Genomic DNA, 24835 nt, shown 5'->3' on the forward strand with positions numbered 1-24835 from the left:
AAGAATGCCACAGACTAATCAACCAAACTTTTTGGGTTGGTTTCTCTTTTATAGTCTGCAGGCATTAAATGAAAGAAGTCAGTGTTCCAGCAGAGGGAGACAACGTTTCAGAAAAGGCATTGTAGCAAACCAAAAAAGAAATTTTAAGCGCAGCAGAGTAACCAGCTCACATACCTGTTAGTTCAGGTGAGTTTAAAAGGCTGCTGTTGATAACAAGGGCATTTGCTAAATAGATGGTGTGTGTGCAACAATATACTGAAAGGTCAATTATATTGTGCAGCTTATCTCACCACCTGTAGTTATTTAGGTGAAAGCTCCAAAATGCTTGCCTAATATGTCTGTTTATCCAAAAGGAAGTATAGAGGGAGAGCTAGATAGATAGCATTGCATTACATTACATTACATGGCAATGCAATGCACAGTTGCTGAAGTTGAACCAAAATGAGCTTGTCATCTGGCTTCTGCAACTTTTAACATGAAAAATCCAATGAGGAGAAGAAAAGCAAAGCCAAAGAGTCCATCCCAAAATCCGACAAACAAGCAAAATGAACAAAAAGCATTGAATTCAATTCTTTCTGATTTTAGAAACTGCATTAAAGAAGGGGTGCACCGGTCCTGGAGATACTGCAATACCAGGTCAATGCGTGGAGTGGACAGAGCAAGCTCTTTTTCCATCTCCCTGTTCTAAAAATCCATTTAATATATGGTCCCCAGATAGGGGACGTATCAGATATTAAACTGATAAGAACAGATTTTTTTTTTACTTGGAATGTACCCAAACATAGGTACACCCGTTTATTGGATAAAACTTAATTACAATACATTAGATATGAACATAAAATCATTACATTTTAAAATACATTCGCACATAAATTGATTTCAGTTCAATAAGGCAATAAAATTACATTAAAATACAGACAATGTGTTTAGATTGCTGTGTTCCATTCTTTTACCAGCCATTGTTTTGATAAAATTACATTTCTCTTTTTATCCAATAAATAATACATATACATTTCACTAAAAGCCAACTCTAAAACATCTTTCACAGATAAAACATCGTGTTTAAAAAGAAGGATGTTCCTGGCCTTCCATAGAGCTTCTTTGATGGTACTGATTGTCTTCCATGCGATGATCCTCTTGCTGGCGTTGGGGCACTCCACACGACCAAATAAGACAGTTTCAAAAGTAAGATCCTTAATGTTTGTCATTTTTTGAAGCAAAGGAAATATTGTAGTCCATGTTTGTCGTGCAAAGTGACAAGTCCATAAAACATGTAAAACAGTCTCATCTCCGAGGCATCTTTGTCTTGGACATCTGTCAGTTCTCACGAGTCCTCTTCGGTGTTGGAATGCCCGACATGGAAGACAATCATGCACACAGCTCCAGGCCAGGTCCTTCTGGGAATTAAAAAGATAGGGTTCATTAATAACTTTCCATATGTCAGTACATTTATTATCATTAAAATTCCCAATCTGTACAATTGATTCCTTTTGTTTGAAACCATTTAAAATCATCTTGCTATCTCTTAAGTCTTCTGCACTTTTCCCTTTTAAGTCATACGTGTTTACAATAGTTCCTAAAATCTTATAGCTTTCTGGTGTATTAAGAGCATATGGGGAACTTAAAACTGTTTCAAACCATCCATGACGTTTCATAAAATAACCTGTGTTAAAACGGATAAAATATGACCAATAACTATTTTTCGACAGTGCATTAAAACATAAAACAAAAAATCTTATTAAAACAAAAGCTCTAAAATCGGGGAAATCTTTACCGCCTTTCTCTTTAGGCTTGACCACTAACTCTCTTTTCAATTTCTCCATCTTGGAGCTCCAGAAAAAAGTGAAACAAGCTTTGATTATTTTCGTAAAGGTATGTGTGGGGGGGGGGGAACACCAAACTTAAGTACAATAACAAAGGCACAATTACCATTTTTATAACTAGTACCTTCCCTTCCATTGTTAATTTCCTCAACCTCCACATACATAGTTTTTGATTTACCTTTTGTGCCACAAGATCCCAGCTTTCTTTACCTTTGTTTGTTTCGTTAAAAATCACACCTAGAATCTTTACAGAGTCACATTCAGGAACCGGTACATCATTTAAAATCATATTCTCCACATTTAAAATACAGCTTTTATTAAAATTTACTTTAAAACCAGATCCACCACAGAAGTATTCCACTTGCCGTAGTGTTTTCCGGATAGACAGGGCATCTTTACATGTTATGGCTACATCATCCATATATCCAGTAACTTTTGCTTCTAGCCCTCCCCCACCTGGCAAATGGACGCCTCGGATTTGCTTGTCTCTCCTTAAGACACTGAGTAGGGGTTCAAGGGCACAAATAAATAACAAGGGGGACAGAGGGCAACCTTGTTTTACACCAGAATTTAAAAACACATCACTTGTCTTAAAACCATTTACTAAAACCTTACTAGTGCAACCATGATAAAATGCTTTGAGAGAGCATAAAAAACCTTCTGGTATACCCATTTTAGCTAAAACATTAAAAAGGAATTGGTGTGACACTCTATCAAATGCTTTTTCAAAGTCGAGAGACAGGACCGCCAGCTTATTTCCCCTCGACTTTGTGTCATCTATTACATCTTTGATTAGATTCAAATTTTCCCAAACACTCCTTCCTGGTATGCCACACACTTGGTTTGGGTGGATTATGTTACCTATTACCTTTTTAAGTCTATTTGCACAAATTTTTGCCATTATTTTGTAATCACAATTTAGAAGGGTGATAGGTCTCCAATTTCTTAGTTGCGTTTTGTCTTCCTTTTTGTATATAAGGGAGACCTCACCTTTCTTCCAGGAGTTCGTTAGGGTTTTTGTATTAAAAACCTCACTAAAAACATAAAATAAATCCTCCTGTAAAATATCATAAAAAACCTTATAAAATTCTATGGGTATACCATCAGGCCCCGGTACTTTACCAGACTTAAAGCTTCTTATGGTCTCAGATATCTCATCTTCAGTTAGACTCTGTAATAAAACATCTTGTGAGACAGGGTCTAAAACAGTTGTAATTTCATCCAAAGTACTTTTCATAAAATGGTCATCAACAGATTTTGTGTTAAAAAGCTCGGAATAAAATTCATGCACTTTAGCTAAAATACCCTCTATGTCTTGTTTACCTTCCATTGATTCAATAAAAACACGATTTTTCACCATACATTTAAAAAAATATCGTGAACAGGTTTCATTATTTTCAACATGTTGGACCTTTGCATGGAAAATTAACTCTTTACCTCTCTGTTCCAAGGTATGCTGAATTTCACTTTTTAAGTCACTAATTTGTTTATCTACTTCAATCTCATGGCTCTTCAATTTATATAAGGTCTCCAATCTAGTGTTGAGTTGCCAATAAAATTCTCTTTTCTCTCTAGCTTTCTGGACCCCAACCTTCATAAAAAAATCTCTTATGTTCTTTTTCATCTTTTCCCACCACCTACTTATAGGGATATGGGGGTCTCTTATTCTTTTAAAATGTAAATAAAATTCAGTAAAATCAGATAAAACTTGGGGGTCTTCTAAAAGGGAAATGTTTAACTTCCAGGTACCTTTTCCTTTTTTCTTAAAATCATTACATTTCACATAAAAGGATAAAAGTTTGTGATCAGAAAAAACATTAGATAAAAGCTCACATTTAAAAGGCAATACATTTTTAGAGCAGAAAATAAAATCAATCCTGGAGCTACAATTCACGTTGCTCCAGGTTACCCATTCCTCTGCAGGCAAGTCTTTATTACACTCCTTAAAAACATCTGTTAAATTAAAATCTTGTATGACATTTTTTAACATAAAAGACGTTTTATCATAATTCCTACTTGTGGAGCTTGAGAACCTTTTTTCTCCACCTAAAATGCAGTTAAAATCTCCTGATAAAATAAGAGGGACAGAATCATTAATAAATAAGGGTAACATATTCAACATATCAGCTCTTTCTTGCTTATCTGTGGCTCCATAAAAGTTTAAAAATTGCCATTTAAAACCATCAATAAAAGCTTTTACTAATAAAATTCTACCTGGTAAAACCTCTTGAACAGAGTCAATAAAAACATTCCCTTTAAAAAGAATGGCGACCCCTGCTGACCTGGACCCGTTTGATCCTGACCATACTGAGGGTCCATGTGCCCAATCAGTCTCATATTCTGTATAATTTAAACTGTGTGGGATGCAGCATTCCTGTAAAAAGAAAACTGTAGCTGTTAGAGAGGATAAAAAATCAAAGAGAGCAACTCTTCTGGTCTTAGTTTTCAACCCTCTAGCGTTAAGAGAAAAACCACTAATCCCTGCCATAAGAGAAAAAAAGGAAATTTAGCATTCTTTGAAACTCTTACCTCAGCTGGTTTATATTTCTATTCCAGGAGATGAGGGATCATTGATCGTCAACAGAGAGCCCATCACGGAGGACTCCTCATCTGTTAGTGTCCCAGACCGTAGACCTCCCAGGATATACTCTTGTTCCATTCTGTCCAACTCTGCTTGGTCGTATTGCCTGCCTCTTTGCTCACGAACCCCCATTTGGACCCCTATCGAGGCACCATCTGGGGGAATCGTATCGAGCACATGCGTCTCAGACGTTGACCACTTATTTTCAGGAGTTTCCAGGATCACTGAGTCAGCCATCTCCATCTCCCCCTCCATTTCTGAAGGGGGTGGGACATTGGCAACCTCCTCACCCTGTAAAGGCACCGTTTGAGGTTTCCCACTTCCATCCGGGGGTTCCGGTGGGGGTACTTCCTTAGGTGCCCTATCCACTCCGTGCAACCTGCGTTTTTTTGGCCCAGACTGTTCGCGCCCTTGAGTATTCCCAGGAGGATTCGAAGGTGAGGATTGGCCTGTAGCACCCACCCTCGGTCCCTCCGCAGGGGTTTCTGTTTGTGGGTTACCACGCCGTTCCCTCTTTTGCTTCGAGTTTCCAACAGTACACCATGGCTCACCATCCTCGGTCGGTATTTCCATACTCTCCCCCTCATTCTCCTCCGCGGGCTTGTCCGAACCAGCCGAGGGTTGGTCAGGGGGTGAGGGCTTTTCTGGTTCAGGGGGTGAAGGTCTCTCTGTTTGCCCAGCTTGAGCTCTCTTTGAGGTATTCCTAAAAGGACAATGAGAAAAAGCATGACCTCTGGAAACACAGTTGCTACAAAAAATTCCAGTTGTACAATTTTCAGTTTTATGGTCTTTGCTCCCACAGGCTACACAAGTAATGTCACAGTTAGAATGGCCGTATTTTTTGCATTTCCTACAGAATGCTGGCATTCCATTAAAAAAGAGGTCACCATTCGTGTTTCCAATTCTAAAACGTGCTGGGGGAAGTCTTATACCCCCCGGACTTGAAGGGTCCTTAATACATGTCACCGTAAATTTCCACTTACACGCCCAAACTCCGCACTCATTCATAACTTTTCCATGGCTTACCACTTTGCTGAAATAATTGGATAAAAATGAAATAACATCGCTTTCTTTTGTATAAGGAGAGTAAATTTTAACAATTACAGTTTTTATCACATCTAATTCATGTTCGACAATTTTAACACCTTTAAAGATTGGCTTTCTCTGGTAAATTATATCAGGATCATTCATTTTACGGCAAAAATCTTGGTGGATACCTTTTTCAGTGAATGTGACATCGTATACACCACGCTTCGGGTAGTCTTGGATTGCCAGGATCTCGGATTTCTGGATTGAAAAAAATTTCACAAGAAGATCATCCACAATAAAACGTAAACCTCTGTTATCTTTACCTCCCTCATGGAAGTAAAACCGCACCGTATGCCGTAACCGGGCATAGGTCGGAATTTCACCTGGATCTGAATCCATGGTGAAACAAGGATTTCCGCAACAGGAAAACGGGGATTTCCGCAACCAATAATGGGGGATTTCCGCAACTAAGGAGTCGCTGAACAATCCTAGGACTGTACAGCTGGGATCGCAACCCGTTGCCCAGGGACTAAGCCCACCTCCTTATAGCAGCAAGGGCCTAAGCCCCACTACAAGAGTGGGACCCGAACCCAAGGCCAAGAGGCGGGGTACCCCAGGCACCTTCCAACTACAACCAATGCCAGTAAAACCAACACTAGATCGCAGCCAAAAGGCCGAGAAGCGATAACCAGAATTGGTTTCCGACTACGGTGCCACCCAAGGATTCTGAAAAGTCCATTTGTGGAGATGGCCACCTGGACTCCCGTTAAGAAGACATGCTGTCAACCTCTAGATCCCTCACATGCCTGCACTTTTCGGCTTGCTGCTGCTGCAATCCACGCGTTTTAGATCTGCATAACTCCACCTCTTTTAGCACAGTACCCTCAACCCCCGGCTGTTCCCACCCGCCTCAACACCGTTGGAAGGGAGGAGAACCAATTAAGGCGGGGGGGGGGGTGGAACGAGCAGCTGTCTACCCTTAGCAGGAGGGTTGCTGATTAATTACCTCTCCTGCTGCTGCTGCTGCTGGCTGTCCAGCAGCAGACTGAAGGTGGCTGCTGCTGTGCGCAGGTATATAAAGGCTCAGAGCCTATTATGACACGCGCAGCCAGCGTTCCATTGCCACATTCCGTCTACTGCAGGCGGGATACCTGGATGGCTGAATGTCACTGAGAAGCTCACAGAGACCGCCATAAGCAACAGTTTAAAAGAATGCCACAGACTAATCAACCAAACTTTTTGGGTTGGTTTCTCTTTTATAGTCTGCAGGCATTAAATGAAAGAAGTCAGTGTTCCAGCAGAGGGAGACAATGTTTCAGAAAAGGCATTGTAGCAAACCAAAAAAGAAATTTTAAGCGCAGCAGAGTAACCAGCTCACATACCTGTTAGCTCAGGTGAGTTTAAAAGGCTGCTGTTGATAACAAGGGCATTTGCTAAATAGATGGTGTGTGTGCAACAATATACTGAAAGGTCAATTATATTGTGCAGCTTATCTCACCACCTGTAGTTATTTAGGTGAAAGCTCCAAAATGCTTGCCTAATATGTCTGTTTATCCAAAAGGAAGTATAGAGGGAGAGCTAGATAGATAGCATTGCATTACATTACATTACATGGCAATGCAATGCACAGTTGCTGAAGTTGAACCAAAATGAGCTTGTCATCTGGCTTCTGCAACTTTTAACATGAAAAATCCAATGAGGAGAAGAAAAGCAAAGCCAAAGAGTCCATCCCAAAATCCGACAAACAAGCAAAATGAACAAAAAGCATTGAATTCAATTCTTTCTGATTTTAGAAACTGCATTAAAGAAGGGGTGCACCGGTCCTGGAGATACTACAATACCAGGTCAATGCGTGGAGTGGACAGAGCAAGCTCTTTTTCCATCTCCCTGTTCTAAAAATCCATTTAATATATGGTCCCCAGATAGGGGACGTATCAGATATTAAACTGATAAGAACAGATACTACACTTGATCTTAGCCAAAAGGCCGAGAAGCGATAACCAGAATTGGTTTCCGACTACGGTGCCACCCAAGGATTCTGAAAAGTCCATTTGTGGAGATGGCCACCTGGACTCCCGTTAAGAAGACATGCTGTCAACCTCTAGATCCCTCACATGCCTGCACTTTTCGGCTTGCTGCTGCTGCAATCCACGCGTTTTAGATCTGCATAACTCCACCTCTTTTAGCACAGTACCCTCAACCCCCGGCTGTTCCCACCCGCCTCAACACCGTTGGAAGGGAGGAGAACCAATTAAGGCGGGGGGGGGGGTGGAACGAGCAGCTGTCTACCCTTAGCAGGAGGGTTGCTGATTAATTACCTCTCCTGCTGCTGCTGCTGCTGGCTGTCCAGCAGCAGACTGAAGGTGGCTGCTGCTGTGCGCAGGTATATAAAGGCTCAGAGCCTATTATGACACGCGCAGCCAGCGTTCCATTGCCACATTCCGTCTACTGCAGGCGGGATACCTGGATGGCTGAATGTCACTGAGAAGCTCACAGAGACCGCCATAAGCAACAGTTTAAAAGAATGCCACAGACTAATCAACCAAACTTTTTGGGTTGGTTTCTCTTTTATAGTCTGCAGGCATTAAATGAAAGAAGTCAGTGTTCCAGCAGAGGGAGACAACGTTTCAGAAAAGGCATTGTAGCAAACCAAAAAAGAAATTTTAAGCGCAGCAGAGTAACCAGCTCACATACCTGTTAGCTCAGGTGAGTTTAAAAGGCTGCTGTTGATAACAAGGGCATTTGCTAAATAGATGGTGTGTGTGCAACAATATACTGAAAGGTCAATTATATTGTGCAGCTTATCTCACCACCTGTAGTTATTTAGGTGAAAGCTCCAAAATGCTTGCCTAATATGTCTGTTTATCCAAAAGGAAGTATAGAGGGAGAGCTAGATAGATAGCATTGCATTACATTACATTACATGGCAATGCAATGCACAGTTGCTGAAGTTGAACCAAAATGAGCTTGTCATCTGGCTTCTGCAACTTTTAACATGAAAAATCCAATGAGGAGAAGAAAAGCAAAGCCAAAGAGTCCATCCCAAAATCCGACAAACAAGCAAAATGAACAAAAAGCATTGAATTCAATTCTTTCTGATTTTAGAAACTGCATTAAAGAAGGGGTGCACCGGTCCTGGAGATACTGCAATACCAGGTCAATGCGTGGAGTGGACAGAGCAAGCTCTTTTTCCATCTCCCTGTTCTAAAAATCCATTTAATATATGGTCCCCAGATAGGGGACGTATCAGATATTAAACTGATAAGAACAGATACTACACTTGATCTTAGCCAAAAGGCCGAGAAGCGATAACCAGAATTGGTTTCCGACTACGGTGCCACCCAAGGATTCTGAAAAGTCCATTTGTGGAGATGGCCACCTGGACTCCCGTTAAGAAGACATGCTGTCAACCTCTAGATCCCTCACATGCCTGCACTTTTCGGCTTGCTGCTGCTGCAATCCACGCGTTTTAGATCTGCATAACTCCACCTCTTTTAGCACAGTAGCCTCAACCCCCGGCTGTTCCCACCCGCCTCAACACCGTTGGAAGGGAGGAGAACCAATTAAGGCGGGGGGGGGGGTGGAACGAGCAGCTGTCTACCCTTAGCAGGAGGGTTGCTGATTAATTACCTCTCCTGCTGCTGCTGCTGCTGGCTGTCCAGCAGCAGACTGAAGGTGGCTGCTGCTGTGCGCAGGTATATAAAGGCTCAGAGCCTATTATGACACGCGCAGCCAGCGTTCCATTGCCACATTCCGTCTACTGCAGGCGGGATACCTGGATGGCTGAATGTCACTGAGAAGCTCACAGAGACCGCCATAAGCAACAGTTTAAAAGAATGCCACAGACTAATCAACCAAACTTTTTGGGTTTGTTTCTCTTTTATAGTCTGCAGGCATTAAATGAAAGAAGTCAGTGTTCCAGCAGAGGGAGACAACGTTTCAGAAAAGGCATTGTAGCAAACCAAAAAAGAAATTTTAAGCGCAGCAGAGTAACCAGCTCACATACCTGTTAGCTCAGGTGAGTTTAAAAGGCTGCTGTTGATAACAAGGGCATTTGCTAAATAGATGGTGTGTGTGCAACAATATACTGAAAGGTCAATTATATTGTGCAGCTTATCTCACCACCTGTAGTTATTTAGGTGAAAGCTCCAAAATGGTTGCCTAATATGTCTGTTTATCCAAAAGGAAGTATAGAGGGAGAGCTAGATAGATAGCATTGCATTACATTACATTACATGGCAATGCAATGCACAGTTGCTGAAGTTGAACCAAAATGAGCTTGTCATCTGGCTTCTGCAACTTTTAACATGAAAAATCCAATGAGGAGAAGAAAAGCAAAGCCAAAGAGTCCATCCCAAAATCCGACAAACAAGCAAAATGAACAAAAAGCATTGAATTCAATTCTTTCTGATTTTAGAAACTGCATTAAAGAAGGGGTGCACCGGTCCTGGAGATACTGCAATACCAGGTCAATGCGTGGAGTGGACAGAGCAAGCTCTTTTTCCATCTCCCTGTTCTAAAAATCCATTTAATATATGGTCCCCAGATAGGGGACGTATCAGATATTAAACTGATAAGAACAGATACTACACTTGATCTTAGCCAAAAGGCCGAGAAGCGATAACCAGAATTGGTTTCCGACTACGGTGCCACCCAAGGATTCTGAAAAGTCCATTTGTGGAGATGGCCACCTGGACTCCCGTTAAGAAGACATGCTGTCAACCTCTAGATCCCTCACATGCCTGCACTTTTCGGCTTGCTGCTGCTGCAATCCACGCGTTTTAGATCTGCATAACTCCACCTCTTTTAGCACAGTACCCTCAACCCCCGGCTGTTCCCACCCGCCTCAACACCGTTGGAAGGGAGGAGAACCAATTAAGGCGGGGGGGGGGGAACGAGCAGCTGTCTACCCTTAGCAGGAGGGTTGCTGATTAATTACCTCTCCTGCTGCTGCTGCTGCTGGCTGTCCAGCAGCAGACTGAAGGTGGCTGCTGCTGTGCGCAGGTATATAAAGGCTCAGAGCCTATTATGACACACGCAGCCAGCGTTCCATTGCCACATTCCGTCTACTGCAGGCGGGATACCTGGATGGCTGAATGTCACTGAGAAGCTCACAGAGACAGCCATAAGCAACAGTTTAAAAGAATGCCACAGACTAATCAACCAAACTTTTTGGGTTGGTTTCTCTTTTATAGTCTGCAGGCATTAAATGAAAGAAGTCAGTGTTCCAGCAGAGGGAGACAACGTTTCAGAAAAGGCATTGTAGCAAACCAAAAAAGAAATTTTAAGCGCAGCAGAGTAACCAGCTCACATACCTGTTAGCTCAGGTGAGTTTAAAAGGCTGCTGTTGATAACAAGGGCATTTGCTAAATAGATGGTGTGTGTGCAACAATATACTGAAAGGTCAATTATATTGTGCAGCTTATCTCACCACCTGTAGTTATTTAGGTGAAAGCTCCAAAATGCTTGCCTAATATGTCTGTTTATCCAAAAGGAAGTATAGAGGGAGAGCTAGATAGATAGCATTGCATTACATTACATTACATGGCAATGCAATGCACAGTTGCTGAAGTTGAACCAAAATGAGCTTGTCATCTGGCTTCTGCAACTTTTAACATGAAAAATCCAATGAGGAGAAGAAAAGCAAAGCCAAAGAGTCCATCCCAAAATCCGACAAACAAGCAAAATGAACAAAAAGCATTGAATTCAATTCTTTCTGATTTTAGAAACTGCATTAAAGAAGGGGTGCACCGGTCCTGGAGATACTGCAATACCAGGTCAATGCGTGGAGTGGACAGAGCAAGCTCTTTTTCCATCTCCCTGTTCTAAAAATCCATTTAATATATGGTCCCCAGATAGGGGACGTATCAGATATTAAACTGATAAGAACAGATACTACACTTGATCTTAGCCAAAAGGCCGAGAAGCGATAACCAGAATTGGTTTCCGACTACGGTGCCACCCAAGGATTATGAAAAGTCCATTTGTGGAGATGGCCACCTGGACTCCCGTTAAGAAGACATGCTGTCAACCTCTAGATCCCTCACATGCCTGCACTTTTCGGCTTGCTGCTGCTGCAATCCACGCGTTTTAGATCTGCATAACTCCACCTCTTTTAGCACAGTACCCTCAACCCCCGGCTGTTCCCACCCGCCTCAACACCGTTGGAAGGGAGGAGAACCAATTAAGGCGGGGGGGGGGGTGGAACGAGCAGCTGTCTACCCTTAGCAGGAGGGTTGCTGATTAATTACCTCTCCTGCTGCTGCTGCTGCTGGCTGTCCAGCAGCAGACTGAAGGTGGCTGCTGCTGTGCGCAGGTATATAAAGGCTCAGAGCCTATTATGACACGCGCAGCCAGCGTTCCATTGCCACATTCCGTCTACTGCAGGCGGGATACCTGGATGGCTGAATGTCACTGAGAAGCTCACAGAGACCGCCATAAGCAACAGTTTAAAAGAATGCCACAGACTAATCAACCAAACTTTTTGGGTTGGTTTCTCTTTTATAGTCTGCAGGCATTAAATGAAAGAAGTCAGTGTTCCAGCAGAGGGAGACAACGTTTCAGAAAAGGCATTGTAGCAAACCAAAAAAGAAATTTTAAGCGCAGCAGAGTAACCAGCTCACATACCTGTTAGCTCAGGTGAGTTTAAAAGGCTGCTGTTGATAACAAGGGCATTTGCTAAATAGATGGTGTGTGTGCAACAATATACTGAAAGGTCAATTATATTGTGCAGCTTATCTCACCACCTGTAGTTATTTAGGTGAAAGCTCCAAAATGCTTGCCTAATATGTCTGTTTATCCAAAAGGAAGTATAGAGGGAGAGCTAGATAGATAGCATTGCATTACATTACATTACATGGCAATGCAATGCACAGTTGCTGAAGTTGAACCAAAATGAGCTTGTCATCTGGCTTCTGCAACTTTTAACATGAAAAATCCAATGAGGAGAAGAAAAGCAAAGCCAAAGAGTCCATCCCAAAATCCGACAAACAAGCAAAATGAACAAAAAGCATTGAATTCAATTCTTTCTGATTTTAGAAACTGCATTAAAGAAGGGGTGCACCGGTCCTGGAGATACTGCAATACCAGGTCAATGCGTGGAGTGGACAGAGCAAGCTCTTTTTCCATCTCCCTGTTCTAAAAATCCATTTAATATATGGTCCCCAGATAGGGGACGTATCAGATATTAAACTGATAAGAACAGATACTACACTTGATCTTAGCCAAAAGGCCGAGAAGCGATAACCAGAATTGGTTTCCGACTACGGTGCCACCCAAGGATTCTGAAAAGTCCATTTGTGGAGATGGCCACCTGGACTCCCGTTAAGAAGACATGCTGTCAACCTCTAGATCCCTCACATGCCTGCACTTTTCGGCTTGCTGCTGCTGCAATCCACGCGTTTTAGATCTGCATAACTCCACCTCTTTTAGCACAGTACCCTCAACCCCCGGCTGTTCCCACCCGCCTCAACACCGTTGGAAGGGAGGAGAACCAATTAAGGCGGGGGGGGGTGGAACGAGCAGCTGTCTACCCTTAGAAGGAGGGTTGCTGATTAATTACCTCTCCTGCTGCTGCTGCTGCTGCTGGCTGTCCAGCAGCAGACTGAAGGTGGCTGCTGCTGTGCGCAGGTATATAAAGGCTCAGAGCCTATTATGACACACGCAGCCAGCGTTCCATTGCCACATTCCGTCTACTGCAGGCGGGATACCTGGATGGCTGAATGTCACTGAGAAGCTCACAGAGACCGCCATAAGCAACAGTTTAAAAGAATGCCACAGACTAATCAACCAAACTTTTTGGGTTGGTTTCTCTTTTATAGTCTGCAGGCATTAAATGAAAGAAGTCAGTGTTCCAGCAGAGGGAGACAACGTTTCAGAAAAGGCATTGTAGCAAACCAAAAAAGAAATTTTAAGCGCAGCAGAGTAACCAGCTCACATACCTGTTAGCTCAGGTGAGTTTAAAAGGCTGCTGTTGATAACAAGGGCATTTGCTAAATAGATGGTGTGTGTGCAACAATATACTGAAAGGTCAATTATATTGTGCAGCTTATCTCACCACCTGTAGTTATTTAGGTGAAAGCTCCAAAATGCTTGCCTAATATGTCTGTTTATCCAAAAGGAAGTATAGAGGGAGAGCTAGATAGATAGCATTGCATTACATTACATTACATGGCAATGCAATGCACAGTTGCTGAAGTTGAACCAAAATGAGCTTGTCATCTGGCTTCTGCAACTTTTAACATGAAAAATCCAATGAGGAGAAGAAAAGCAAAGCCAAAGAGTCCATCCCAAAATCCGACAAACAAGCAAAATGAACAAAAAGCATTGAATTCAATTCTTTCTGATTTTAGAAACTGCATTAAAGAAGGGGTGCACCGGTCCTGGAGATACTGCAATACCAGGTCAATGCGTGGAGTGGACAGAGCAAGCTCTTTTTCCATCTCCCTGTTCTAAAAATCCATTTAATATATGGTCCCCAGATAGGGGACGTATCAGATATTAAACTGATAAGAACAGATACTACACTTGATCTTAGCCAAAAGGCCGAGAAGCGATAACCAGAATTGGTTTCCGACTACGGTGCCACCCAAGGATTCTGAAAAGTCCATTTGTGGAGATGGCCACCTGGACTCCCGTTAAGAAGACATGCTGTCAACCTCTAGATCCCTCACATGCCTGCACTTTTCGGCTTGCTGCTGCTGCAATCCACGCGTTTTAGATCTGCATAACTCCACCTCTTTTAGCACAGTACCCTCAACCCCCGGCTGTTCCCACCCGCCTCAACACCGTTGGAAGGGAGGAGAACCAATTAAGGCGGGGGGGGGGGTGGAACGAGCAGCTGTCTACCCTTAGCAGGAGGGTTGCTGATTAATTACCTCTCCTGCTGCTGCTGCTGCTGGCTGTCCAGCAGCAGACTGAAGGTGGCTGCTGCTGTGCGCAGGTATATAAAGGCTCAGAGCCTATTATGACACGCGCAGCCAGCGTTCCATTGCCACATTCCGTCTACTGCAGGCGGGATACCTGGATGGCTGAATGTCACTGAGAAGCTCACAGAGACCGCCATAAGCAACAGTTTAAAAGAATGCCACAGACTAATCAACCAAACTTTTTGGGTTGGTTTCTCTTTTATAGTCTGCAGGCATTAAATGAAAGAAGTCAGTGTTCCAGCAGAGGGAGACAACGTTTCAGAAAAGGCATTGTATTAAACCAAAAAAGAAATTTTAAGCGCAGCAGAGTAACCAGCTCACATACCTGTTAGCTCAGGTGAGTTTAAAAGGCTGCTGTTGATAACAAGGGCATTTGCTAAATAGATGGTGTGTGTGCAACAATATACTGAAAGGTCAATTATATTGTGCAGCTTATCTCACCACCTGTAGTTATTTAGGTGAAAGCTCCAAAATGCTTGCCTAATATGTCTGTTTATCCAAAAGGAAGTATAGAGGGAGAGCTAGATAGATAGCATTGCATTACATTACATTACATGGCAATGCAATGCACAGTTGCTGAAGTTGAACCAAAATGAGCTTGTCATCTGGCTTCTGCAACTTTTAACATGAAAAATCCAATGAGGAGAAGAAAAGCAAAGCCAAAGAGTCCATCCCAAAATCCGACAAACAAGCAAAATGAACAAAAAGCATTGAATTCAATTCTTTCTGATTTTAGAAACTGCATTAAAGAAGGGGTGCACCGGTCCTGGAGATACTGCAATACCAGGTCAATGCGTGGAGTGGACAGAGCAAGCTCTTTTTCCATCTCCCTGTTCTAAAAATCCATTTAATATATGGTCCCCAGATAGGGGACGTATCAGATATTAAACTGATAAGAACAGATACTACACTTGATCTTAGCCAAAAGGCCGAGAAGCGATAACCAGAATTGGTTTCCGACTACGGTGCCACCCAAGGATTCTGAAAAGTCCATTTGTGGAGATGGCCACCTGGACTCCCGTTAAGAAGACATGCTGTCAACCTCTAGATCCCTCACATGCCTGCACTTTTCGGCTTGCTGCTGCTGCAATCCACGCGTTTTAGATCTGCATAACTCCACCTCTTTTAGCACAGTACCCTCAACCCCCGGCTGTTCCCACCCGCCTCAACACCGTTGGAAGGGAGGAGAACCAATTAAGGCGGGGGGGGGGTGGAACGAGCAGCTGTCTACCCTTAGCAGGAGGGTTGCTGATTAATTACCTCTCCTGCTGCTGCTGCTGGCTGTCCAGCAGCAGACTGAAGGTGGCTGCTGCTGTGCGCAGGTATATAAAGGCTCAGAGCCTATTATGACACGCGCAGCCAGCGTTCCATTGCCACATTCCGTCTACTGCAGGCGGGATACCTGGATGGCTGAATGTCACTGAGAAGCTCACAGAGACCGCCATAAGCAACAGTTTAAAAGAATGCCACAGACTAATCAACCAAACTTTTTGGGTTGGTTTCTCTTTTATAGTCTGCAGGCATTAAATGAAAGAAGTCAGTGTTCCAGCAGAGGGAGACAACGTTTCAGAAAAGGCATTGTAGCAAACCAAAAAAGAAATTTTAAGCGCAGCAGAGTAACCAGCTCACATACCTGTTAGCTCAGGTGAGTTTAAAAGGCTGCTGTTGATAACAAGGGCATTTGCTAAATAGATGGTGTGTGTGCAACAATATACTGAAAGGTCAATTATATTGTGCAGCTTATCTCACCACCTGTAGTTATTTAGGTGAAAGCTCCAAAATGCTTGCCTAATATGTCTGTTTATCCAAAAGGAAGTATAGAGGGAGAGCTAGATAGATAGCATTGCATTACATTACATTACATGGCAATGCAATGCACAGTTGCTGAAGTTGAACCAAAATGAGCTTGTCATCTGGCTTCTGCAACTTTTAACATGAAAAATCCAATGAGGAGAAGAAAAGCAAAGCCAAAGAGTCCATCCCAAAATCCGACAAACAAGCAAAATGAACAAAAAGCATTGAATTCAATTCTTTCTGATTTTAGAAACTGCATTAAAGAAGGGGTGCACCGGTCCTGGAGATACTGCAATACCAGGTCAATGCGTGGAGTGGACAGAGCAAGCTCTTTTTCCATCTCCCTGTTCTAAAAATCCATTTAATATATGGTCCCCAGATAGGGGACGTATCAGATATTAAACTGATAAGAACAGATACTACACTTGATCTTAGCCAAAAGGCCGAGAAGCGATAACCAGAATTGGTTTCCGACTACGGTGCCACCCAAGGATTCTGAAAAGTCCATTTGTGGAGATGGCCACCTGGACTCCCGTTAAGAAGACATGCTGTCACCCTCTAGATCCCTCACATGCCTGCACTTTTCGGCTTGCTGCTGCTGCAATCCACGCGTTTTAGATCTGCATAACTCCACCTCTTTTAGCACAGTACCCTCAACCCCCGGCTGTTCCCACCCGCCTCAACACCGTTGGAAGGGAGGAGAACCAATTAAGGCGGGGGGGGGGTGGAACGAGCAGCTGTCTACCCTTAGCAGGAGGGTTGCTGATTAATTACCTCTCCTGCTGCTGCTGCTGCTGGCTGTCCAGCAGCAGACTGAAGGTGGCTGCTGCTGTGCGCAGGTATATAAAGGCTCAGAGCCTATTATGACACGCGCAGCCAGCGTTCCATTGCCACATTCCGTCTACTGCAGGCGGGATACCTGGATGGCTGAATGTCACTGAGAAGCTCACAGAGACCGCCATAAGCAACAGTTTAAAAGAATGCCACAGACTAATCAACCAAACTTTTTGGGTTGGTTTCTCTTTTATAGTCTGCAGGCATTAAATGAAAGAAGTCAGTGTTCCAGCAGAGGGAGACAACGTTTCAGAAAAGGCATTGTAGCAAACCAAAAAAGAAATTTTAAGCGCAGCAGAGTAACCAGCTCACATACCTGTTAGCTCAGGTGAGTTTAAAAGGCTGCTGTTGATAACAAGGGCATTTGCTAAATAGATGGTGTGTGTGCAACAATATACTGAAAGGTCAATTATATTGTGCAGCTTATCTCACCACCTGTAGTTATTTAGGTGAAAGCTCCAAAATGCTTGCCTAATATGTCTGTTTATCCAAAAGGAAGTATAGAGGGAGAGCTAGATAGATAGCATTGCATTACATTACATTACATGGCAATGCAATGCACAGTTGCTGAAGTTGAACCAAAATGAGCTTGTCATCTGGCTTCTGCAACTTTTAACATGAAAAATCCAATGAGGAGAAGAAAAGCAAAGCCAAAGAGTCCATCCCAAAATCCGACAAACAAGCAAAATGAACAAAAAGCATTGAATTCAATTCTTTCTGATTTTAGAAACTGCATTAAAGAAGGGGTGCACCGGTCCTGGAGATACTGCAATACCAGGTCAATGCGTGGAGTGGACAGAGCAAGCTCTTTTTCCATCTCCCTGTTCTAAAAATCCATTTAATATATGGTCCCCAGATAGGGGACGTATCAGATATTAAACTGATAAGAACAGATACTACACTTGATCTTAGCCAAAAGGCCGAGAAGCGATAACCAGAATTGGTTTCCGACTACGGTGCCACCCAAGGATTCTGAAAAGTCCATTTGTGGAGATGGCCACCTGGACTCCCGTTAAGAAGACATGCTGTCAACCTCTAGATCCCTCACATGCCTGCACTTTTCGGCTTGCTGCTGCTGCAATCCACGCGTTTTAGATCTGCATAACTCCACCTCTTTTAGCACAGTACCCTCAACCCCCGGCTGTTCCCACCCGCCTCAACACCGTTGGAAGGGAGGAGAACCAATTAAGGCGGGGGGGGGGTGGAACGAGCAGCTGTCTACCCTTAGCAGGAGGGTTGCTGATTAATTACCTCTCCTGCTGCTGCTGCTGCTGGCTGTCCAGCAGCAGACTGAAGGTGGCTGCTGCTGTGCGCAGGTATATAAAGGCTCAGAGCCTATTATGACACGCGCAGCCAGCGTTCCATTGCCACATTCCATCTACTGCAGGCGGGATACCTGGATGGCTGAATGTCACTGAGAAGCTCACAGAGACCGCCATAAGCAACAGTTTAAAAGAATGCCACGGACTAATCAACCAAACTTTTTGGGTTGGTTTCTCTTTTATAGTCTGCAGGCATTAAATGAAAGAAGTCAGTGTTCCAGCAGAGGGAGACAACGTTTCAGAAAAGGCATTGTAGCAAACCAAAAAAGAAATTTTAAGCGCAGCAGAGTAACCAGCTCACATACCTGTTAGCTCAGGTGAGTTTAAAAGGCTGCTGTTGATAACAAGGGCATTTGCTAAATAGATGGTGTGTGTGCAACAATATACTGAAAGGTCAATTATATTGTGCAGCTTATCTCACCACCTGTAGTTATTTAGGTGAAAGCTCCAAAATGCTTGCCTAATATGTCTGTTTATCCAAAAGGAAGTATAGAGGGAGAGCTAGATAGATAGCATTGCATTACATTACATTACATGGCAATGCAATGCACAGTTGCTGAAGTTGAACCAAAATGAGCTTGTCATCTGGCTTCTGCAACTTTTAACATGAAAAATCCAATGAGGAGAAGAAAAACAAAGCCAAAGAGTCCATCCCAAAATCCGACAAACAAGCAAAATGAACAAAAAGCATTGAATTCAATTCTTTCTGATTTTAGAAACTGCATTAAAGAAGGGGTGCACCGGTCCTGGAGATACTGCAATACCAGGTCAATGCGTGGAGTGGACAGAGCAAGCTCTTTTTCCATCTCCCTGTTCTAAAAATCCATTTAATATATGGTCCCCAGATAGGGGACGTATCAGATATTAAACTGATAAGAACAGATACTACACTTGATCTTAGCCAAAAGGCCGAGAAGCGATAACCAGAATTGGTTTCCGACTACGGTGCCACCCAAGGATTCTGAAAAGTCCATTTGTGGAGATGGCCACCTGGACTCCCGTTAAGAAGACATGCTGTCAACCTCTAGATCCCTCACATGCCTGCACTTTTCGGCTTGCTGCTGCTGCAATCCACGCGTTTTAGATCTGCATAACTCCACCTCTTTTAGCACAGTACCCTCAACCCCCGGCTGTTCCCACCCGCCTCAACACCGTTGGAAGGGAGGAGAACCAATTAAGGCGGGGGGGGGGGGTGGAACGAGCAGCTGTCTACCCTTAGCAGGAGGGTTGCTGATTAATTACCTCTCCTGCTGCTGCTGCTGCTGGCTGTCAGGCAGCAGACTGAAGGTGGCTGCTGCTGTGCGCAGGTATATAAAGGCTCAGAGCCTATTATGACACGCGCAGCCAGCGTTCCATTGCCACATTCCGTCTACTGCAGGCGGGATACCTGGATGGCTGAATGTCACTGAGAAGCTCACAGAGACCGCCATAAGCAACAGTTTAAAAGAATGCCACAGACTAATCAACCAAACTTTTTGGGTTGGTTTCTCTTTTATAGTCTGCAGGCATTAAATGAAAGAAGTCAGTGTTCCAGCAGAGGGAGACAACGTTTCAGAAAAGGCATTGTAGCAAACCAAAAAAGAAATTTTAAGCGCAGCAGAGTAACCAGCTCACATACCTGTTAGCTCAGGTGAGTTTAAAAGGCTGCTGTTGATAACAAGGGCATTTGCTAAATAGATGGTGTGTGTGCAACAATATACTGAAAGGTCAATTATATTGTGCAGCTTATCTCACCACCTGTAGTTATTTAGGTGAAAGCTCCAAAATGCTTGCCTAATATGTCTCTTTATCCAAAAGGAAGTATAGAGGGAGAGCTAGATAGATAGCATTGCATTACATTACATTACATGGCAATGCAATGCACAGTTGCTGAAGTTGAACCAAAATGAGCTTGTCATCTGGCTTCTGCAACTTTTAACATGAAAAATCCAATGAGGAGAAGAAAAGCAAAGCCAAAGAGTCCATCCCAAAATCCGACAAACAAGCAAAATGAACAAAAAGCATTGAATTCAATTCTTTCTGATTTTAGAAACTGCATTAAAGAAGGGGTGCACCGGTCCTGGAGATACTGCAATACCAGGTCAATGCGTGGAGTGGACAGAGCAAGCTCTTTTTCCATCTCCCTGTTCTAAAAATCCATTTAATATATGGTCCCCAGATAGGGGACGTATCAGATATTAAACTGATAAGAACAGATACTACACTTGATCTTAGCCAAAAGGCCGAGAAGCGATAACCAGAATTGGTTTCCGACTACGGTGCCACCCAAGGATTCTGAAAAGTCCATTTGTGGAGATGGCCACCTGGACTCCCGTTAAGAAGACATGCTGTCAACCTCTAGATCCCTCACATGCCTGCACTTTTCGGCTTGCTGCTGCTGCAATCCACGCGTTTTAGATCTGCATAACTCCACCTCTTTTAGCACAGTACCCTCAACCCCCGGCTGTTCCCACCCGCCTCAACACCGTTGGAAGGGAGGAGAACCAATTAAGGCGGGGGGGGGGGGTGGAACGAGCAGCTGTCTACCCTTAGCAGGAGGGTTGCTGATTAATTACCTCTCCTGCTGCTGCTGCTGCTGGCTGTCAGGCAGCAGACTGAAGGTGGCTGCTGCTGTGCGCAGGTATATAAAGGCTCAGAGCCTATTATGACACGCGCAGCCAGCGTTCCATTGCCACATTCCGTCTACTGCAGGCGGGATACCTGGATGGCTGAATGTCACTGAGAAGCTCACAGAGACCGCCATAAGCAACAGTTTAAAAGAATGCCACAGACTAATCAACCAAACTTTTTGGGTTGGTTTCTCTTTTATAGTCTGCAGGCATTAAATGAAAGAAGTCAGTGTTCCAGCAGAGGGAGACAACGTTTCAGAAAAGGCATTGTAGCAAACCAAAAAAGAAATTTTAAGCGCAGCAGAGTAACCAGCTCACATACCTGTTAGCTCAGGTGAGTTTAAAAGGCTGCTGTTGATAACAAGGGCATTTGCTAAATAGATGGTGTGTGTGCAACAATATACTGAAAGGTCAATTATATTGTGCAGCTTATCTCACCACCTGTAGTTATTTAGGTGAAATCTCCAAAATGCTTGCCTAATATGTCTGTTTATCCAAAAGGAAGTATAGAGGGAGAGCTAGATAGATAGCATTGCATTACATTACATTACATGGCAATGCAATGCTCAGTTGCTGAAGTTGAACCAAAATGAGCTTGTCATCTGGCTTCTGCAACTTTTAACATGAAAAATCCAATGAGGAGAAGAAAAGCAAAGCCAAAGAGTCCATCCCAAAATCCGACAAACAAGCAAAATGAACAAAAAGCATTGAATTCAATTCTTTCTGATTTTAGAAACTGCATTAAAGAAGGGGTGCACCGGTCCTGGAGATACTGCAATACCAGGTCAATGCGTGGAGTGGACAGAGCAAGCTCTTTTTCCATCTCCCTGTTCTAAAAATCCATTTAATATATGGTCCCCAGATAGGGGACGTATCAGATATTAAACTGATAAGAACAGATACTACACTTGATCTTAGCCAAAAGGCCGAGAAGCGATAACCAGAATTGGTTTCCGACTACGGTGCCACCCAAGGATTCTGAAAAGTCCATTTGTGGAGATGGCCACCTGGACTCCCGTTAAGAAGACATGCTGTCAACCTCTAGATCCCTCACATGCCTGCACTTTTCGGCTTGCTGCTGCTGCAATCCACGCGTTTTAGATCTGCATAACTCCACCTCTTTTAGCACAATACCCTCAACCCCCGGCTGTTCCCAACCGCCTCAACACCGTTGGAAGGGAGGAGAACCAATTAAGGCGGGGGGGGGGGTGGAACGAGCAGCTGTCTACCCTTAGCAGGAGGGTTGCTGATTAATTACCTCTCCTGCTGCTGCTGCTGCTGGCTGTCCAGCAGCAGACTGAAGGTGGCTGCTGCTGTGCGCAGGTATATAAAGGCTCAGAGCCTATTATGACGCGCGCAGCCAGCGTTCCATTGCCACATTCCGTCTACTGCAGGCGGGATACCTGGATGGCTGAATGTCACTGAGAAGCTCACAGAGACCGCCATAAGCAACAGTTTAAAAGAATGCCACAGACTAATCAACCAAACTTTTTGGGTTGGTTTCTCTTTTATAGTCTGCAGGCATTAAATGAAAGAAGTCAGTGTTCCAGCAGAGGGAGACAACGTTTCAGAAAAGGCATTGTAGCAAACCAAAAAAGAAATTTTAAGCGCAGCAGAGTAACCAGCTCACATACCTGTTAGCTCAGGTGAGTTTAAAAGGCTGCTGTTGATAACAAGGGCATTTGCTAAATAGATGGTGTGTGTGCAACAATATACTGAAAGGTCAATTATATTGTGCAGCTTATCTCACCACCTGTAGTTATTTAGGTGAAAGCTCCAAAATGCTTGCCTAATATGTCTGTTTATCCAAAAGGAAGTATAGAGGGAGAGCTAGATAGATAGCATTGCATTACATTACATTACATGGCAATGCAATGCACAGTTGCTGAAGTTGAACCAAAATGAGCTTGTCATCTGGCTTCTGCAACTTTTAACATGAAAAATCCAATGAGGAGAAGAAAAGCAAAGCCAAAGAGTCCATCCCAAAATCCGACAAACAAGCAAAATGAACAAAAAGCATTGAATTCAATTCTTTCTGATTTTAGAAACTGCATTAAAGAAGGGGTGCACCGGTCCTGGAGATACTACAATACCAGGTCAATGCGTGGAGTGGACAGAGCAAGCTCTTTTTCCATCTCCCTGTTCTAAAAATCCATTTAATATATGGTCCCCAGATAGGGGACGTATCAGATATTAAACTGATAAGAACAGATACTACACTTGATCTTAGCCAAAAGGCCGAGAAGCGATAACCAGAATTGGTTTCCGACTACGGTGCCACCCAAGGATTCTGAAAAGTCCATTTGTGGAGATGGCCACCTGGACTCCCGTTAAGAAGACATGCTGTCAACCTCTAGATCCCTCACATGCCTGCACTTTTCGGCTTGCTGCTGCTGCAATCCACGCGTTTTAGATCTGCATAACTCCACCTCTTTTAGCACAGTACCCTCAACCCCCGGCTGTTCCCACCCGCCTCAACACCGTTGGAAGGGAGGAGAACCAATTAAGGCGGGGGGGGGTGGAACGAGCAGCTGTCTACCCTTAGCAGGAGGGTTGCTGATTAATTACCTCTCCTGCTGCTGCTGCTGCTGGCTGTCCAGCAGCAGACTGAAGGTGGCTGCTGCTGTGCGCAGGTATATAAAGGCTCAGAGCCTATTATGACACGCGCAGCCAGCGTTCCATTGCCACATTCCGTCTACTGCAGGCGGGATACCTGGATGGCTGAATGTCACTGAGAAGCTCACAGAGACCGCCATAAGCAACAGTTTAAAAGAATGCCACAGACTAATCAACCAAACTTTTTGGGTTGGTTTCTCTTTTATAGTCTGCAGGCATTAAATGAAAGAAGTCAGTGTTCCAGCAGAGGGAGACAACGTTTCAGAAAAGGCATTGTAGCAAACCAAAAAAGAAATTTTAAGCGCAGCAGAGTAACCAGCTCACATACCTGTTAGCTCAGGTGAGTTTAAAAGGCTGCTGTTGATAACAAGGGCATTTGCTAAATAGATGGTGTGTGTGCAACAATATACTGAAAGGTCAATTATATTGTGCAGCTTATCTCACCACCTGTAGTTATTTAGGTGAAAGCTCCAAAATGCTTGCCTAATATGTCTGTTTATCCAAAAGGAAGTATAGAGGGAGAGCTAGATAGATAGCATTGCATTACATTACATTACATGGCAATGCAATGCACAGTTGCTGAAGTTGAACCAAAATGAGCTTGTCATCTGGCTTCTGCAACTTTTAACATGAAAAATCCAATGAGGAGAAGAAAAGCAAAGCCAAAGAGTCCATCCCAAAATCCGACAAACAAGCAAAATGAACAAAAAGCATTGAATTCAATTCTTTCTGATTTTAGAAACTGCATTAAAGAAGGGGTGCACCGGTCCTGGAGATACTGCAATACCAGGTCAATGCGTGGAGTGGACAGAGCAAGCTCTTTTTCCATCTCCCTGTTCTAAAAATCCATTTAATATATGGTCCCCAGATAGGGGACGTATCAGATATTAAACTGATAAGAACAGATTTTTTCTATTTAAAGCCCGAATTCGTGTACAAAACCCGAGTGCGCTTAAAAAAGTGACAAGTGCCACAAAAAAAGTGCACTAGGATGCTGGTCTTCTTGAAACCCTCTCCAAAAGGAGAAGGGTCCCCCAAACCATTCCCCGTCCCTCCGAGCCAAAAGGCCACAGCGAGGAACAGGGACAAAAAGCCACCTCCAGCCGAAGCCAGAGGCGACCCAATCTTACCCCCAGCACCTGCCCGAGTTCTCACCCGAGCAAGGCACTGGGAGCCAAAGACTGTGCTCCCCTCCCGGAAGAGGGGAGACAACAACGCTCTCCTCCCGAAAGAGGAGAGCCAGGGGGGTTCAGGGGGGAGCGGAACCTGATGGCCACACACTCCCCCCCTAGACCTGCCA

At 43.8% G+C, this 24835-nt stretch overlaps 14 non-coding genes and 1 pseudogene across 14 annotated transcripts; all 15 read right to left on the bottom strand.

The window, feature by feature from the left end:
• Positions 1 to 599: 599 nt before the first annotated feature.
• On the bottom strand, positions 600 to 789 carry LOC141210621 (U2 spliceosomal RNA). The gene has a single exon (XR_012280769.1). It is a non-coding gene; the product is annotated as a U2 spliceosomal RNA (small nuclear RNA).
• A 6451-nt stretch (positions 790 to 7240) lies between these two features.
• Positions 7241 to 7431, bottom strand: LOC141210065 (U2 spliceosomal RNA). The gene has a single exon (XR_012280245.1). It is a non-coding gene; the product is annotated as a U2 spliceosomal RNA (small nuclear RNA).
• Positions 7432 to 8552: 1121 nt separating this feature from the next.
• On the bottom strand, positions 8553 to 8743 carry LOC141208829 (U2 spliceosomal RNA). The gene has a single exon (XR_012279042.1). It is a non-coding gene; the product is annotated as a U2 spliceosomal RNA (small nuclear RNA).
• A 1121-nt stretch (positions 8744 to 9864) lies between these two features.
• Positions 9865 to 10055, bottom strand: LOC141208830 (U2 spliceosomal RNA). Its single transcript, XR_012279043.1, has one exon. It is a non-coding gene; the product is annotated as a U2 spliceosomal RNA (small nuclear RNA).
• A 1118-nt stretch (positions 10056 to 11173) lies between these two features.
• On the bottom strand, positions 11174 to 11364 carry LOC141208831 (U2 spliceosomal RNA). Its single transcript, XR_012279044.1, has one exon. It is a non-coding gene; the product is annotated as a U2 spliceosomal RNA (small nuclear RNA).
• A 1121-nt stretch (positions 11365 to 12485) lies between these two features.
• Positions 12486 to 12676, bottom strand: LOC141208832 (U2 spliceosomal RNA). Its single transcript, XR_012279045.1, has one exon. It is a non-coding gene; the product is annotated as a U2 spliceosomal RNA (small nuclear RNA).
• A 1122-nt stretch (positions 12677 to 13798) lies between these two features.
• On the bottom strand, positions 13799 to 13989 carry LOC141208833 (U2 spliceosomal RNA). Its single transcript, XR_012279046.1, has one exon. It is a non-coding gene; the product is annotated as a U2 spliceosomal RNA (small nuclear RNA).
• A 1121-nt stretch (positions 13990 to 15110) lies between these two features.
• Positions 15111 to 15301, bottom strand: LOC141208834 (U2 spliceosomal RNA). Its single transcript, XR_012279047.1, has one exon. It is a non-coding gene; the product is annotated as a U2 spliceosomal RNA (small nuclear RNA).
• Positions 15302 to 16418: 1117 nt separating this feature from the next.
• On the bottom strand, positions 16419 to 16609 carry LOC141208836 (U2 spliceosomal RNA). Its single transcript, XR_012279049.1, has one exon. It is a non-coding gene; the product is annotated as a U2 spliceosomal RNA (small nuclear RNA).
• A 1120-nt stretch (positions 16610 to 17729) lies between these two features.
• Positions 17730 to 17920, bottom strand: LOC141208837 (U2 spliceosomal RNA). The gene has a single exon (XR_012279050.1). It is a non-coding gene; the product is annotated as a U2 spliceosomal RNA (small nuclear RNA).
• Positions 17921 to 19040: 1120 nt separating this feature from the next.
• Positions 19041 to 19231, bottom strand: LOC141208838 (U2 spliceosomal RNA). Its single transcript, XR_012279051.1, has one exon. It is a non-coding gene; the product is annotated as a U2 spliceosomal RNA (small nuclear RNA).
• A 1122-nt stretch (positions 19232 to 20353) lies between these two features.
• On the bottom strand, positions 20354 to 20544 carry LOC141208839 (U2 spliceosomal RNA). The gene has a single exon (XR_012279052.1). It is a non-coding gene; the product is annotated as a U2 spliceosomal RNA (small nuclear RNA).
• Positions 20545 to 21666: 1122 nt separating this feature from the next.
• Positions 21667 to 21857, bottom strand: LOC141208840 (U2 spliceosomal RNA). Its single transcript, XR_012279053.1, has one exon. It is a non-coding gene; the product is annotated as a U2 spliceosomal RNA (small nuclear RNA).
• Positions 21858 to 22978: 1121 nt separating this feature from the next.
• On the bottom strand, positions 22979 to 23169 carry LOC141210066 (U2 spliceosomal RNA). The gene has a single exon (XR_012280246.1). It is a non-coding gene; the product is annotated as a U2 spliceosomal RNA (small nuclear RNA).
• A 1119-nt stretch (positions 23170 to 24288) lies between these two features.
• Positions 24289 to 24468, bottom strand: LOC141210662 (U2 spliceosomal RNA; annotated as a pseudogene).
• Between the last annotated feature and the right edge of the window lie 367 nt (positions 24469 to 24835).

Source organism: Phyllobates terribilis, unplaced genomic scaffold, assembly GCF_046119375.1.
Source record: "Phyllobates terribilis strain yellow unplaced genomic scaffold, ASM4611937v1 Scaffold_169__1_contigs__length_4117513, whole genome shotgun sequence".
In the NCBI taxonomy this organism is placed as follows: Eukaryota; Metazoa; Chordata; class Amphibia; order Anura; family Dendrobatidae; genus Phyllobates; species Phyllobates terribilis.